Source organism: Triturus cristatus, chromosome 12 (assembly GCF_964204655.1).
Source record: "Triturus cristatus chromosome 12, aTriCri1.1, whole genome shotgun sequence".
Lineage (NCBI taxonomy): Eukaryota > Metazoa > Chordata > Amphibia > Caudata > Salamandridae > Triturus > Triturus cristatus.
This window is the reverse complement of record NC_140595.1, coordinates 217,662,533-217,675,354: the sequence shown is the minus strand read 5'-3', so window position 1 is coordinate 217,675,354 and position 12,822 is coordinate 217,662,533. Positions and strand designations below refer to the sequence as shown.

Sequence of the window (12,822 nt, the reverse complement as noted above, 5' to 3'; positions counted from 1 at the left end):
TAGAGCACAGTGGTGGCTCTGAGCATATCGATTGGAGGGATGGTGTTGAAAGCGTAAAATGGCTAGGGGACAAAAGGCCTACAGTGCCACTTAACTAAAAGCCTGATTCACATTTCCTGTTCCCCTTCCCCAGCAGCCCCGACAACTCCTAATGAGCTGAGGTGAGTACAAAAGAAATTTGCATATTCCCAGACATACACATGTGAACAGTCCACCTTTTTGTACCTTGAGCAGAGACTTTGAAATGTTGGCCTGTTTTGCCCACCGGCCTGGTTCTCGCCCTCTTTCTTAGAGCCTGAAAATACCTTTCAGGTCCTCACCCTCGCAATGACAGGGTCTTTGATGTGCCGCCACTTACCCTAGAGAGCTATATTGTCACTTACTCTGGTTTCTCTTCAAAGCGAAAAAATCTTTCGCCTTTTACTAAAGATTTCCGTGGAGAGGAACATTTAAGAGTTTATTCAATTTTTTTAATCCTTGCCACAGGTGAGGCTGTTTATCATTTGTTTAAAAGAAAAGCATTAGAAGTTGGGGAATATCCAGCAATTGTCTGCTGCTTTTTTGGGGGACATGAGTTTGGTGTTTTATTCCTGAGCTCTCTGCTTGCTCATTTGCATAAACAGAGTGCAGGAGAGGTGCCTCATGGGAAAGAGCTTGTGCAGTGCATGAGATTGCTTTTCTTGACTGACTTGAAACTACACGATCGCAGGCAGTATATTTTCTTATCTCCCAAAGATCCTGCTGCCAGATCCCAGAGGTCACCCTCCTTTTTAAAGGTGGGACCAAGACTCATGCTGTGCTTTTCATAGGGCTTGCCCGTTATTTGTGCCCGTTGGAGGTGCCCTGAGAGGTCGCCAATCCTGAGTCCGCTTCCTCTCAGGTAGACTTGAAGGGGCACGTCAGACTTGTTTCACGTGTCTCCAGCCTAGACAGATATATCCTTCTATATTCAGGTTTAATGAAAGTACGTGTGAAAAAGGCACATACGGTGCATGGCTATGTGTAGAGCGTGTTGAAAGCGTAAAATGGCTAGGGGACAAAAGGCCTACAGTGCCACTTAACTAAAAGCCTGATTCACATTTCCTGTTCCCCTTCCCCAGCAGCCCCGACAACTCCTAATGAGCTGAGGTGAGTACAAAAGAAATTTGCATATTCCCAGACATACACATGTGAACAGTCCACCTTTTTGTACCTTGAGCAGAGACTTTGAAATGTTGGCCTGTTTTGCCCACCGGCCTGGTTCTCGCCCTCTTTCTTAGAGCCTGAAAATACCTTTCAGGTCCTCACCCTCGCAATGACAGGGTCTTTGATGTGCCGCCACTTACCCTAGAGAGCTATATTGTCACTTACTCTGGTTTCTCTTCAAAACGAAAATTTTTTTCGCCTTTTACTAAAGATTTCCGTGGAGAGGAACATTTAAGAGTTTATTCAATTTTTTTAAGCCTTGCCACAGGTGAGGCTGTTTATCATTTGTTTAAAAGAAAAGCATTAGAAGTTGGGGAATATCCAGCAATTGTCTGCTGCTTTTTTGGGGGACATGAGTTTGGTGTTTTATTCCTGAGCTCTCTGCTTGCTCATTTGCATAAACAGAGTGCAGGAGAGGTGCCTCATGGGAAAGAGCTTGTGCAGTGCATGAGATTGCTTTTCTTGACTGACTTGAAACTACACGATCGCAGGCAGTATATTTTCTTATCTCCCAAAGATCCTGCTGCCAGATCCCAGAGGTCACCCTCCTTTTTAAAGGTGGGACCAAGACTCATGCTGTGCTTTTCATAGGGCTTGCCCGTTATTTGTGCCCGTTGGAGGTGCCCTGAGAGGTCGCCAATCCTGAGTCCGCTTCCTCTCAGGTAGACTTGAAGGGGCACGTCAGACTTGTTTCACGTGTCTCCAGCCTAGACAGATATATCCTTCTATATTCAGGTTTAATGAAAGTACGTGTGAAAAAGGCACATACGGTGCATGGCTATGTGTAGAGCGTGTTGAAAGCGTAAAATGGCTAGGGGACAAAAGGCCTACAGTGCCACTTAACTAAAAGCCTGATTCACATTTCCTGTTCCCCTTCCCCAGCAGCCCCGACAACTCCTAATGAGCTGAGGTGAGTACAAAAGAAATTTGCATATTCCCAGACATACACATGTGAACAGTCCACCTTTTTGTACCTTGAGCAGAGACTTTGAAATGTTGGCCTGTTTTGCCCACCGGCCTGGTTCTCGCCCTCTTTCTTAGAGCCTGAAAATACCTTTCAGGTCCTCACCCTCGCAATGACAGGGTCTTTGATGTGCCGCCACTTACCCTAGAGAGCTATATTGTCACTTATTCTGGTTTCTCTTCAAAACGAAAAAATCTTTCGCCTTTTACTAAAGATTTCCGTGGAGAGGAACATTTAAGAGTTTATTCAATTTTTTTAAGCCTTGCCACAGGTGAGGCTGTTTATCATTTGTTTAAAAGAAAAGCATTACAAGTTGGGGAATATCCAGCAATTGTCTGCTGCTTTTTTTGGGGGACATGAGTTTGGTGTTTTATTCCTGAGCTCTCTGCTTGCTCATTTGCATAAACAGAGTGCAGGAGAGGTGCCTCATGGGAAAGAGCTTGTGCAGTGCATGAGATTGCTTTTCTTGACTGACTTGAAACTTCACGATCGCAGGCAGTATATTTTCTTATCTCCCAAAGATCCTGCTGCCAGATCCCAGAGGTCACCCTCCTTTTTAAAGGTGGGACCAAGACTCATGCTGTGCTTTTCATAGGGCTTGCCCGTTATTTGTGCCCGTTATTTGTGCCCGTTCGAGGTGCCCTGAGAGGTCGCCAATCCTGAGTCAGCTTCCTCTCAGGTAGACTTGAAGGGGCACGTCAGACTTGTTTCACGTGTCTCCAGCCTAGACAGATATATCCTTCTATATTCAGGTTTAATGAAAGTACGTGTGAAAAAGGCACATACGGTGCATGGCTATGTGTAGAGCGTGTTGAAAGCGTAAAATGGCTAGGGGACAAAAGGCCTACAGTGCCACTTAACTAAAAGCCTGATTCACATTTCCTGTTCCCCTTCCCCAGCAGCCCCGACAACTCCTAATGAGCTGAGGTGAGTACAAAAGAAATTTGCATATTCCCAGACATACACATGTGAACAGTCCACCTTTTTGTACCTTGAGCAGAGACTTTGAAATGTTGGCCTGTTTTGCCCACCGGCCTGGTTCTCGCCCTCTTTCTTAGAGCCTGAAAATACCTTTCAGGTCCTCACCCTCGCAATGACAGGGTCTTTGATGTGCCGCCACTTACCCTAGAGAGCTATATTGTCGCTTACTCTGGTTTCTCTTCAAAACGAAAAAATCTTTCGCCTTTTACTAAAGATTTCCGTGGAGAGGAACATTTAAGAGTTTATTCAATTTTTTTAATCCTTGCCACAGGTGAGGCTGTTTATCATTTGTTTAAAAGAAAAGCATTAGAAGTTGGGGAATATCCAGCAATTGTCTGCTGCTTGTTTGGGGGACATGAGTTTGGTGTTTTATTCCTGAGCTCTCTGCTTGCTCATTTGCATAAACAGAGTGCAGGAGAGGTGCCTCATGGGAAAGAGCTTGTGCAGTGCATGAGATTGCTTTTCTTGACTGACTTGAAACTACACGATCGCAGGCAGTATATTTTCTTATCTCCCAAAGATCCTGCTGCCAGATCCCAGAGGTCACCCTCCTTTTTAAAGGTGGGACCAAGACTCATGCTGTGCTTTTCATAGGGCTTGCCCGTTATTTGTGCCCGTTGGAGGTGCCCTGAGAGGTCGCCAATCCTGAGTCCGCTTCCTCTCAGGTAGACTTGAAGGGGCACGTCAGACTTGTTTCACGTGTCTCCAGCCTAGACAGATATATCCTTCTATATTCAGGTTTAATGAAAGTACGTGTGAAAAAGGCACATACGGTCCATGGCTATGTGTAGAGCGTGTTGAAAGCGTAAAATGGCTAGGGGACAAAAGGCCTACAGTGCCACTTAACTAAAAGCCTGATTCACATTTCCTGTTCCCCTTCCCCAGCAGCCCCGACAACTCCTAATGAGCTGAGGTGAGTACAAAAGAAATTTGCATATTCCCAGACATACACATGTGAACAGTCCACCTTTTTGTGCCTTGAGCAGAGACTTTGAAATGTTGGCCTGTTTTGCCCACCGGCCTGGTTCTCGCCCTCTTTCTTAGAGCCTGAAAATACCTTTCAGGTCCTCACCCTCGCAATGACAGGGTCTTTGATGTGCCGCCACTTACCCTAGAGAGCTATATTGTCACTTATTCTGGTTTCTCTTCAAAACGAAAAAATCTTTCGCCTTTTACTAAAGATTTCCGTGGAGAGGAACATTTAAGAGTTTATTCAATTTTTTTAAGCCTTGCCACAGGTGAGGCTGTTTATCATTTGTTTAAAAGAAAAGCATTACAAGTTGGGGAATATCCAGCAATTGTCTGCTGCTTTTTTTGGGGGACATGAGTTTGGTGTTTTATTCCTGAGCTCTCTGCTTGCTCATTTGCATAAACAGAGTGCAGGAGAGGTGCCTCATGGGAAAGAGCTTGTGCAGTGCATGAGATTGCTTTTCTTGACTGACTTGAAACTTCACGATCGCAGGCAGTATATTTTCTTATCTCCCAAAGATCCTGCTGCCAGATCCCAGAGGTCACCCTCCTTTTTAAAGGTGGGACCAAGACTCATGCTGTGCTTTTCATAGGGCTTGCCCGTTATTTGTGCCCGTTAGAGGTGCCCCGAGAGGTCGCCAATCCTGAGTCAGCTTCCTCTCAGGTAGACTTGAAGGGGCACGTCAGACTTGTTTCACATGTCTCCAGCCTAGACAGATATATCCTTCTATATTCAGGTTTAATGAAAGTACGTGTGAAAAAGGCACATACGGTGCATGGCTATGTGTAGAGCACAGTGGTGGCTCTGAGCATATCGATTGGAGGGATGGTGTTGAAAGCGTAAAATGGCTAGGGGACAAAAGGCCTACAGTGCCACTTAACTAAAAGCCTGATTCACATTTCCTGTTCCCCTTCCCCAGCAGCCCCGACAACTCCTAATGAGCTGAGGTGAGTACAAAAGAAATTTGCATATTCCCAGACATACACATGTGAACAGTCCACCTTTTTGTACCTTGAGCAGAGACTTTGAAATGTTGGCCTGTTTTGCCCACCGGCCTGGTTCTCGCCCTCTTTCTTAGAGCCTGAAAATACCTTTCAGGTCCTCACCCTCGCAATGACAGGGTCTTTGATGTGCCGCCACTTACCCTAGAGAGCTATATTGTCACTTACTCTGGTTTCTCTTCAAAGCGAAAAAATCTTTCGCCTTTTACTAAAGATTTCCGTGGAGAGGAACATTTAAGAGTTTATTCAATTTTTTTAATCCTTGCCACAGGTGAGGCTGTTTGTCATTTGTTTAAAAGAAAAGCATTAGAAGTTGGGGAATATCCAGCAATTGTCTGCTGCTTTTTTGGGGGACATGAGTTTGGTGTTTTATTCCTGAGCTCTCTGCTTGCTCATTTGCATAAACAGAGTGCAGGAGAGGTGCCTCATGGGAAAGAGCTTGTGCAGTGCATGAGATTGCTTTTCTTGACTGACTTGAAACTACACGATCGCAGGCAGTATATTTTCTTATCTCCCAAAGATCCTGCTGCCAGATCCCAGAGGTCACCCTCCTTTTTAAAGGTGGGACCAAGACTCATGCTGTGCTTTTCATAGGGCTTGCCCGTTATTTGTGCCCGTTAGAGGTGCCCTGAGAGGTCGCCAATCCTGAGTCAGCTTCCTCTCAGGTAGACTTGAAGGGGCACGTCAGACTTGTTTCACGTGTCTCCAGCCTAGACAGATATATCCTTCTATATTCAGGTTTAATGAAAGTACGTGTGAAAAAGGCACATACGGTGCATGGCTATGTGTAGAGCGTGTTGAAAGCGTAAAATGGCTAGGGGACAAAAGGCCTACAGTGCCACTTAACTAAAAGCCTGATTCACATTTCCTGTTCCCCTTCCCCAGCAGCCCCGACAACTCCTAATGAGCTGAGGTGAGTACAAAAGAAATTTGCATATTCCCAGACATACACATGTGAACAGTCCACCTTTTTGTACCTTGAGCAGAGACTTTGAAATGTTGGCCTGTTTTGCCCACCGGCCTGGTTCTCGCCCTCTTTCTTAGAGCCTGAAAATACCTTTCAGGCCCTCACCCTCGCAATGACAGGGTCTTTGATGTGGCGCCACTTACCCTAGAGAGCTATATTGTCACTTACTCTGGTTTCTCTTCAAAACGAAAATATCTTTCGCCTTTTACTAAAGATTTCCGTGGAGAGGAACATTTAAGAGTTTATTCAATTTTTTTAAGCCTTGACACAGGTGAGGCTGTTTATCATTTGTTTAAAAGAAAAGCATTAGAAGTTGGGGAATATCCAGCAATTGTCTGCTGCTTTTTAGGGGGACATGAGTTTGGTGTTTTATTCCTGAGCTCTCTGCTTGCTCATTTGCATAAACAGAGTGCAGGAGAGGTGCCTCATGGGAAAGAGCTTGTGCAGTGCATGAGATTGCTTTTCTTGACTGACTTGAAACTACACGATCGCAGGCAGTATATTTTCTTATCTCCCAAAGATCCTGCTGCCAGATCCCAGAGGTCACCCTCCTTTTTAAAGGTGGGACCAAGACTCATGCTGTGCTTTTCATAGGGCTTGCCCGTTATTTGTGCCCGTTGGAGGTGCCCTGAGAGGTCGCCAATCCTGAGTCCGCTTCCTCTCAGGTAGACTTGAAGGGGCACGTCAGACTTGTTTCACGTGTCTCCAGCCTAGACAGATATATCCTTCTATATTCAGGTTTAATGAAAGTACGTGTGAAAAAGGCACATACGGTGCATGGCTATGTGTAGAGCACAGTGGTGGCTCTGAGCATATCGATTGGAGGGATGGTGTTGAAAGCGTAAAATGGCTAGGGGACAAAAGGCCTACAGTGCCACTTAACTAAAAGCCTGATTCACATTTCCTGTTCCCCTTCCCCAGCAGCCCCGACAACTCCTAATGAGCTGAGGTGAGTACAAAAGAAATTTGCATATTCCCAGACATACACATGTGAACAGTCCACCTTTTTGTACCTTGAGCAGAGACTTTGAAATGTTGGCCTGTTTTGCCGACCGGCCTGGTTCTCGCCCTCTTTCTTAGAGCCTGAAAATACCTTTCAGGTCCTCACCCTCGCAATGACAGGGTCTTTGATGTGCCGCCACTTACCCTAGAGAGCTATATTGTCACTTACTCTGGTTTCTCTTCAAAACGAAAAAATCTTTCGCCTTTTACTAAAGATTTCCGTGGAGAGGAACATTTAAGAGTTTATTCAATTTTTTTAATCCTTGCCACAGGTGAGGCTGTTTATCATTTGTTTAAAAGAAATGCATTAGAAGTTGGGGAATATCCAGCAATTGTCTGCTGCTTTTTTGGGGGACATGAGTTTGGTGTTTTATTCCTGAGCTCTCTGCTTGCTCATTTGCATAAACAGAGTGCAGGAGAGGTGCCTCATGGGAAAGAGCTTGTGCAGTGCATGAGATTGCTTTTCTTGACTGACTTGAAACTACACGATCGCAGGCAGTATATTTTCTTATCTCCCAAAGATCCTGCTGCCAGATCCCAGAGGTCACCCTCCTTTTTAAAGGTGGGACCAAGACTCATGCTGTGCTTTTCATAGGGCTTGCCCGTTATTTGTGCCGGTTAGAGGTGCCCTGAGAGGTCGCCAATCCTGAGTCAGCTTCCTCTCAGGTAGACTTGAAGGGGCACGTCAGACTTGTTTCACGTGTCTCCAGCCTAGACAGATATATCCTTCTATATTCAGGTTTAATGAAAGTACGTGTGAAAAAGGCACATACGGTGCATGGCTATGTGTAGAGCACAGTGGTGGCTCTGAGCATATCGATTGGAGGGATGGTGTTGAAAGCGTAAAATGGCTAGGGGACAAAAGGCCTACAGTGCCACTTAACTAAAAGCCTGATTCACATTTCCTGTTCCCCTTCCCCAGCAGCCCCGACAACTCCTAATGAGCTGAGGTGAGTACAAAAGAAATTTGCATATTCCCAGACATACACATGTGAACAGTCCACCTTTTTGTACCTTGAGCAGAGACTTTGAAATGTTGGCCTGTTTTGCCGACCGGCCTGGTTCTCGCCCTCTTTCTTAGAGCCTGAAAATACCTTTCAGGTCCTCACCCTCGCAATGACAGGGTCTTTGATGTGCCGCCACTTACCCTAGAGAGCTATATTGTCACTTACTCTGGTTTCTCTTCAAAACGAAAAAATCTTTCGCCTTTTACTAAAGATTTCCGTGGAGAGGAACATTTAAGAGTTTATTCAATTTTTTTAATCCTTGCCACAGGTGAGGCTGTTTATCATTTGTTTAAAAGAAATGCATTAGAAGTTGGGGAATATCCAGCAATTGTCTGCTGCTTGTTTGGGGGACATGAGTTTGGTGTTTTATTCCTGAGCTCTCTGCTTGCTCATTTGCATAAACAGAGTGCAGGAGAGGTGCCTCATGGGAAAGAGCTTGTGCAGTGCATGAGATTGCTTTTCTTGACTGACTTGAAACTACACGATCGCAGGCAGTATATTTTCTTATCTCCCAAAGATCCTGCTGCCAGATCCCAGAGGTCACCCTCCTTTTTAAAGGTGGGACCAAGACTCATGCTGTGCTTTTCATAGGGCTTGCCCGTTATTTGTGCCCGTTAGAGGTGCCCTGAGAGGTCGCCAATCCTGAGTCAGCTTCCTCTCAGGTAGACTTGAAGGGGCACGTCAGACTTGTTTCACGTGTCTCCAGCCTAGACAGATATATCCTTCTATATTCAGGTTTAATAAAAGTACGTGTGAAAAAGGCACATACGGTGCATGGCTATGTGTAGAGCGTGTTGAAAGCGTAAAATGGCTAGGGGACAAAAGGCCTACAGTGCCACTTAACTAAAAGCCTGATTCACATTTCCTGTTCCCCTTCCCCAGCAGCCCCGACAACTCCTAATGAGCTGAGGTGAGTACAAAAGAAATTTGCATATTCCCAGACATACACATGTGAACAGTCCACCTTTTTGTACCTTGAGCAGAGACTTTGAAATGTTGGCCTGTTTTGCCCACCGGCCTGGTTCTCGCCCTCTTTCTTAGAGCCTGAAAATACCTTTCAGGTCCTCACCCTCGCAATGACAGGGTCTTTGATGTGCCGCCACTTACCCTAGAGAGCTATATTGTCACTTACTCTGGTTTCTCTTCAAAACGAAAAAATCTTTCGCCTTTTACTAAAGATTTCCGTGGAGAGGAACATTTAAGAGTTTATTCAATTTTTTTAAGCCTTGCCACAGGTGAGGCTGTTTATCATTTGTTTAAAAGAAAAGCATTAGAAGTTGGGGAATATCCAGCAATTGTCTGCTGCTTTTTTGGGGGACATGAGTTTGGTGTTTTATTCCTGAGCTCTCTGCTTGCTCATTTGCATAAACAGAGTGCAGGAGAGGTGCCTCATGGGAAAGAGCTTGTGCAGTGCATGAGATTGCTTTTCTTGACTGACTTGAAACTACACGATCGCAGGCAGTATATTTTCTTATCTCCCAAAGATCCTGCTGCCAGATCCCAGAGGTCACCCTCCTTTTTAAAGGTGGGACCAAGACTCATGCTGTGCTTTTCATAGGGCTTGCCCGTTATTTGTGCCCGTTGGAGGTGCCCTGAGAGGTCGCCAATCCTGAGTCCGCTTCCTCTCAGGTAGACTTGAAGGGGCACGTCAGACTTGTTTCACGTGTCTCCAGCCTAGACAGATATATCCTTCTATATTCAGGTTTAATGAAAGTACGTGTGAAAAAGGCACATACGGTCCATGGCTATGTGTAGAGCGTGTTGAAAGCGTAAAATGGCTAGGGGACAAAAGGCCTACAGTGCCACTTAACTAAAAGCCTGATTCACATTTCCTGTTCCCCTTCCCCAGCAGCCCCGACAACTCCTAATGAGCTGAGGTGAGTACAAAAGAAATTTGCATATTCCCAGACATACACATGTGAACAGTCCACCTTTTTGTGCCTTGAGCAGAGACTTTGAAATGTTGGCCTGTTTTGCCCACCGGCCTGGTTCTCGCCCTCTTTCTTAGAGCCTGAAAATACCTTTCAGGTCCTCACCCTCGCAATGACAGGGTCTTTGATGTGCCGCCACTTACCCTAGAGAGCTATATTGTCACTTATTCTGGTTTCTCTTCAAAACGAAAAAATCTTTCGCCTTTTACTAAAGATTTCCGTGGAGAGGAACATTTAAGAGTTTATTCAATTTTTTTAAGCCTTGCCACAGGTGAGGCTGTTTATCATTTGTTTAAAAGAAAAGCATTACAAGTTGGGGAATATCCAGCAATTGTCTGCTGCTTTTTTTGGGGGACATGAGTTTGGTGTTTTATTCCTGAGCTCTCTGCTTGCTCATTTGCATAAACAGAGTGCAGGAGAGGTGCCTCATGGGAAAGAGCTTGTGCAGTGCATGAGATTGCTTTTCTTGACTGACTTGAAACTTCACGATCGCAGGCAGTATATTTTCTTATCTCCCAAAGATCCTGCTGCCAGATCCCAGAGGTCACCCTCCTTTTTAAAGGTGGGACCAAGACTCATGCTGTGCTTTTCATAGGGCTTGCCCGTTATTTGTGCCCGTTAGAGGTGCCCCGAGAGGTCGCCAATCCTGAGTCAGCTTCCTCTCAGGTAGACTTGAAGGGGCACGTCAGACTTGTTTCACATGTCTCCAGCCTAGACAGATATATCCTTCTATATTCAGGTTTAATGAAAGTACGTGTGAAAAAGGCACATACGGTGCATGGCTATGTGTAGAGCACAGTGGTGGCTCTGAGCATATCGATTGGAGGGATGGTGTTGAAAGCGTAAAATGGCTAGGGGACAAAAGGCCTACAGTGCCACTTAACTAAAAGCCTGATTCACATTTCCTGTTCCCCTTCCCCAGCAGCCCCGACAACTCCTAATGAGCTGAGGTGAGTACAAAAGAAATTTGCATATTCCCAGACATACACATGTGAACAGTCCACCTTTTTGTACCTTGAGCAGAGACTTTGAAATGTTGGCCTGTTTTGCCCACCGGCCTGGTTCTCGCCCTCTTTCTTAGAGCCTGAAAATACCTTTCAGGTCCTCACCCTCGCAATGACAGGGTCTTTGATGTGCCGCCACTTACCCTAGAGAGCTATATTGTCACTTACTCTGGTTTCTCTTCAAAGCGAAAAAATCTTTCGCCTTTTACTAAAGATTTCCGTGGAGAGGAACATTTAAGAGTTTATTCAATTTTTTTAATCCTTGCCACAGGTGAGGCTGTTTGTCATTTGTTTAAAAGAAAAGCATTAGAAGTTGGGGAATATCCAGCAATTGTCTGCTGCTTTTTTGGGGGACATGAGTTTGGTGTTTTATTCCTGAGCTCTCTGCTTGCTCATTTGCATAAACAGAGTGCAGGAGAGGTGCCTCATGGGAAAGAGCTTGTGCAGTGCATGAGATTGCTTTTCTTGACTGACTTGAAACTACACGATCGCAGGCAGTATATTTTCTTATCTCCCAAAGATCCTGCTGCCAGATCCCAGAGGTCACCCTCCTTTTTAAAGGTGGGACCAAGACTCATGCTGTGCTTTTCATAGGGCTTGCCCGTTATTTGTGCCCGTTAGAGGTGCCCTGAGAGGTCGCCAATCCTGAGTCAGCTTCCTCTCAGGTAGACTTGAAGGGGCACGTCAGACTTGTTTCACGTGTCTCCAGCCTAGACAGATATATCCTTCTATATTCAGGTTTAATGAAAGTACGTGTGAAAAAGGCACATACGGTGCATGGCTATGTGTAGAGCGTGTTGAAAGCGTAAAATGGCTAGGGGACAAAAGGCCTACAGTGCCACTTAACTAAAAGCCTGATTCACATTTCCTGTTCCCCTTCCCCAGCAGCCCCGACAACTCCTAATGAGCTGAGGTGAGTACAAAAGAAATTTGCATATTCCCAGACATACACATGTGAACAGTCCACCTTTTTGTACCTTGAGCAGAGACTTTGAAATGTTGGCCTGTTTTGCCCACCGGCCTGGTTCTCGCCCTCTTTCTTAGAGCCTGAAAATACCTTTCAGGCCCTCACCCTCGCAATGACAGGGTCTTTGATGTGGCGCCACTTACCCTAGAGAGCTATATTGTCACTTACTCTGGTTTCTCTTCAAAACGAAAATATCTTTCGCCTTTTACTAAAGATTTCCGTGGAGAGGAACATTTAAGAGTTTATTCAATTTTTTTAAGCCTTGACACAGGTGAGGCTGTTTATCATTTGTTTAAAAGAAAAGCATTAGAAGTTGGGGAATATCCAGCAATTGTCTGCTGCTTTTTAGGGGGACATGAGTTTGGTGTTTTATTCCTGAGCTCTCTGCTTGCTCATTTGCATAAACAGAGTGCAGGAGAGGTGCCTCATGGGAAAGAGCTTGTGCAGTGCATGAGATTGCTTTTCTTGACTGACTTGAAACTACACGATCGCAGGCAGTATATTTTCTTATCTCCCAAAGATCCTGCTGCCAGATCCCAGAGGTCACCCTCCTTTTTAAAGGTGGGACCAAGACTCATGCTGTGCTTTTCATAGGGCTTGCCCGTTATTTGTGCCCGTTGGAGGTGCCCTGAGAGGTCGCCAATCCTGAGTCCGCTTCCTCTCAGGTAGACTTGAAGGGGCACGTCAGACTTGTTTCACGTGTCTCCAGCCTAGACAGATATATCCTTCTATATTCAGGTTTAATGAAAGTACGTGTGAAAAAGGCACATACGGTGCATGGCTATGTGTAGAGCACAGTGGTGGCTCTGAGCATATCGATTGGAGGGATGGTGTTGAAAGCGT

General features: G+C 45.4%; 13 non-coding genes across 13 annotated transcripts; all 13 read left to right on the top strand.

Moving 5' to 3' along the window:
- Positions 1-379: 379 nt before the first annotated feature.
- Positions 380-494, top strand: LOC146774198 (U5 spliceosomal RNA). Its single transcript, XR_014974351.1, has one exon. It is a non-coding gene; the product is annotated as a U5 spliceosomal RNA (small nuclear RNA).
- Positions 495-1,346: 852 nt separating this feature from the next.
- Positions 1,347-1,461, top strand: LOC146774197 (U5 spliceosomal RNA). The gene has a single exon (XR_014974790.1). It is a non-coding gene; the product is annotated as a U5 spliceosomal RNA (small nuclear RNA).
- An 852-nt stretch (positions 1,462-2,313) lies between these two features.
- Positions 2,314-2,428, top strand: LOC146774196 (U5 spliceosomal RNA). Its single transcript, XR_014973838.1, has one exon. It is a non-coding gene; the product is annotated as a U5 spliceosomal RNA (small nuclear RNA).
- Positions 2,429-3,294: 866 nt separating this feature from the next.
- Positions 3,295-3,409, top strand: LOC146774195 (U5 spliceosomal RNA). The gene has a single exon (XR_014974031.1). It is a non-coding gene; the product is annotated as a U5 spliceosomal RNA (small nuclear RNA).
- Positions 3,410-4,261: 852 nt separating this feature from the next.
- LOC146774194 (U5 spliceosomal RNA) lies at positions 4,262-4,376 on the top strand. The gene has a single exon (XR_014973836.1). It is a non-coding gene; the product is annotated as a U5 spliceosomal RNA (small nuclear RNA).
- Positions 4,377-5,265: 889 nt separating this feature from the next.
- On the top strand, positions 5,266-5,380 carry LOC146774193 (U5 spliceosomal RNA). Its single transcript, XR_014974350.1, has one exon. It is a non-coding gene; the product is annotated as a U5 spliceosomal RNA (small nuclear RNA).
- Positions 5,381-6,232: 852 nt separating this feature from the next.
- On the top strand, positions 6,233-6,347 carry LOC146774192 (U5 spliceosomal RNA). The gene has a single exon (XR_014974314.1). It is a non-coding gene; the product is annotated as a U5 spliceosomal RNA (small nuclear RNA).
- An 888-nt stretch (positions 6,348-7,235) lies between these two features.
- LOC146774191 (U5 spliceosomal RNA) lies at positions 7,236-7,350 on the top strand. The gene has a single exon (XR_014974030.1). It is a non-coding gene; the product is annotated as a U5 spliceosomal RNA (small nuclear RNA).
- An 888-nt stretch (positions 7,351-8,238) lies between these two features.
- Positions 8,239-8,353, top strand: LOC146774190 (U5 spliceosomal RNA). Its single transcript, XR_014974029.1, has one exon. It is a non-coding gene; the product is annotated as a U5 spliceosomal RNA (small nuclear RNA).
- Positions 8,354-9,205: 852 nt separating this feature from the next.
- On the top strand, positions 9,206-9,320 carry LOC146774189 (U5 spliceosomal RNA). Its single transcript, XR_014972674.1, has one exon. It is a non-coding gene; the product is annotated as a U5 spliceosomal RNA (small nuclear RNA).
- Positions 9,321-10,172: 852 nt separating this feature from the next.
- On the top strand, positions 10,173-10,287 carry LOC146774188 (U5 spliceosomal RNA). Its single transcript, XR_014973835.1, has one exon. It is a non-coding gene; the product is annotated as a U5 spliceosomal RNA (small nuclear RNA).
- An 889-nt stretch (positions 10,288-11,176) lies between these two features.
- Positions 11,177-11,291, top strand: LOC146774187 (U5 spliceosomal RNA). The gene has a single exon (XR_014974349.1). It is a non-coding gene; the product is annotated as a U5 spliceosomal RNA (small nuclear RNA).
- An 852-nt stretch (positions 11,292-12,143) lies between these two features.
- LOC146774186 (U5 spliceosomal RNA) lies at positions 12,144-12,258 on the top strand. Its single transcript, XR_014974312.1, has one exon. It is a non-coding gene; the product is annotated as a U5 spliceosomal RNA (small nuclear RNA).
- Positions 12,259-12,822: the final 564 nt, after the last annotated feature.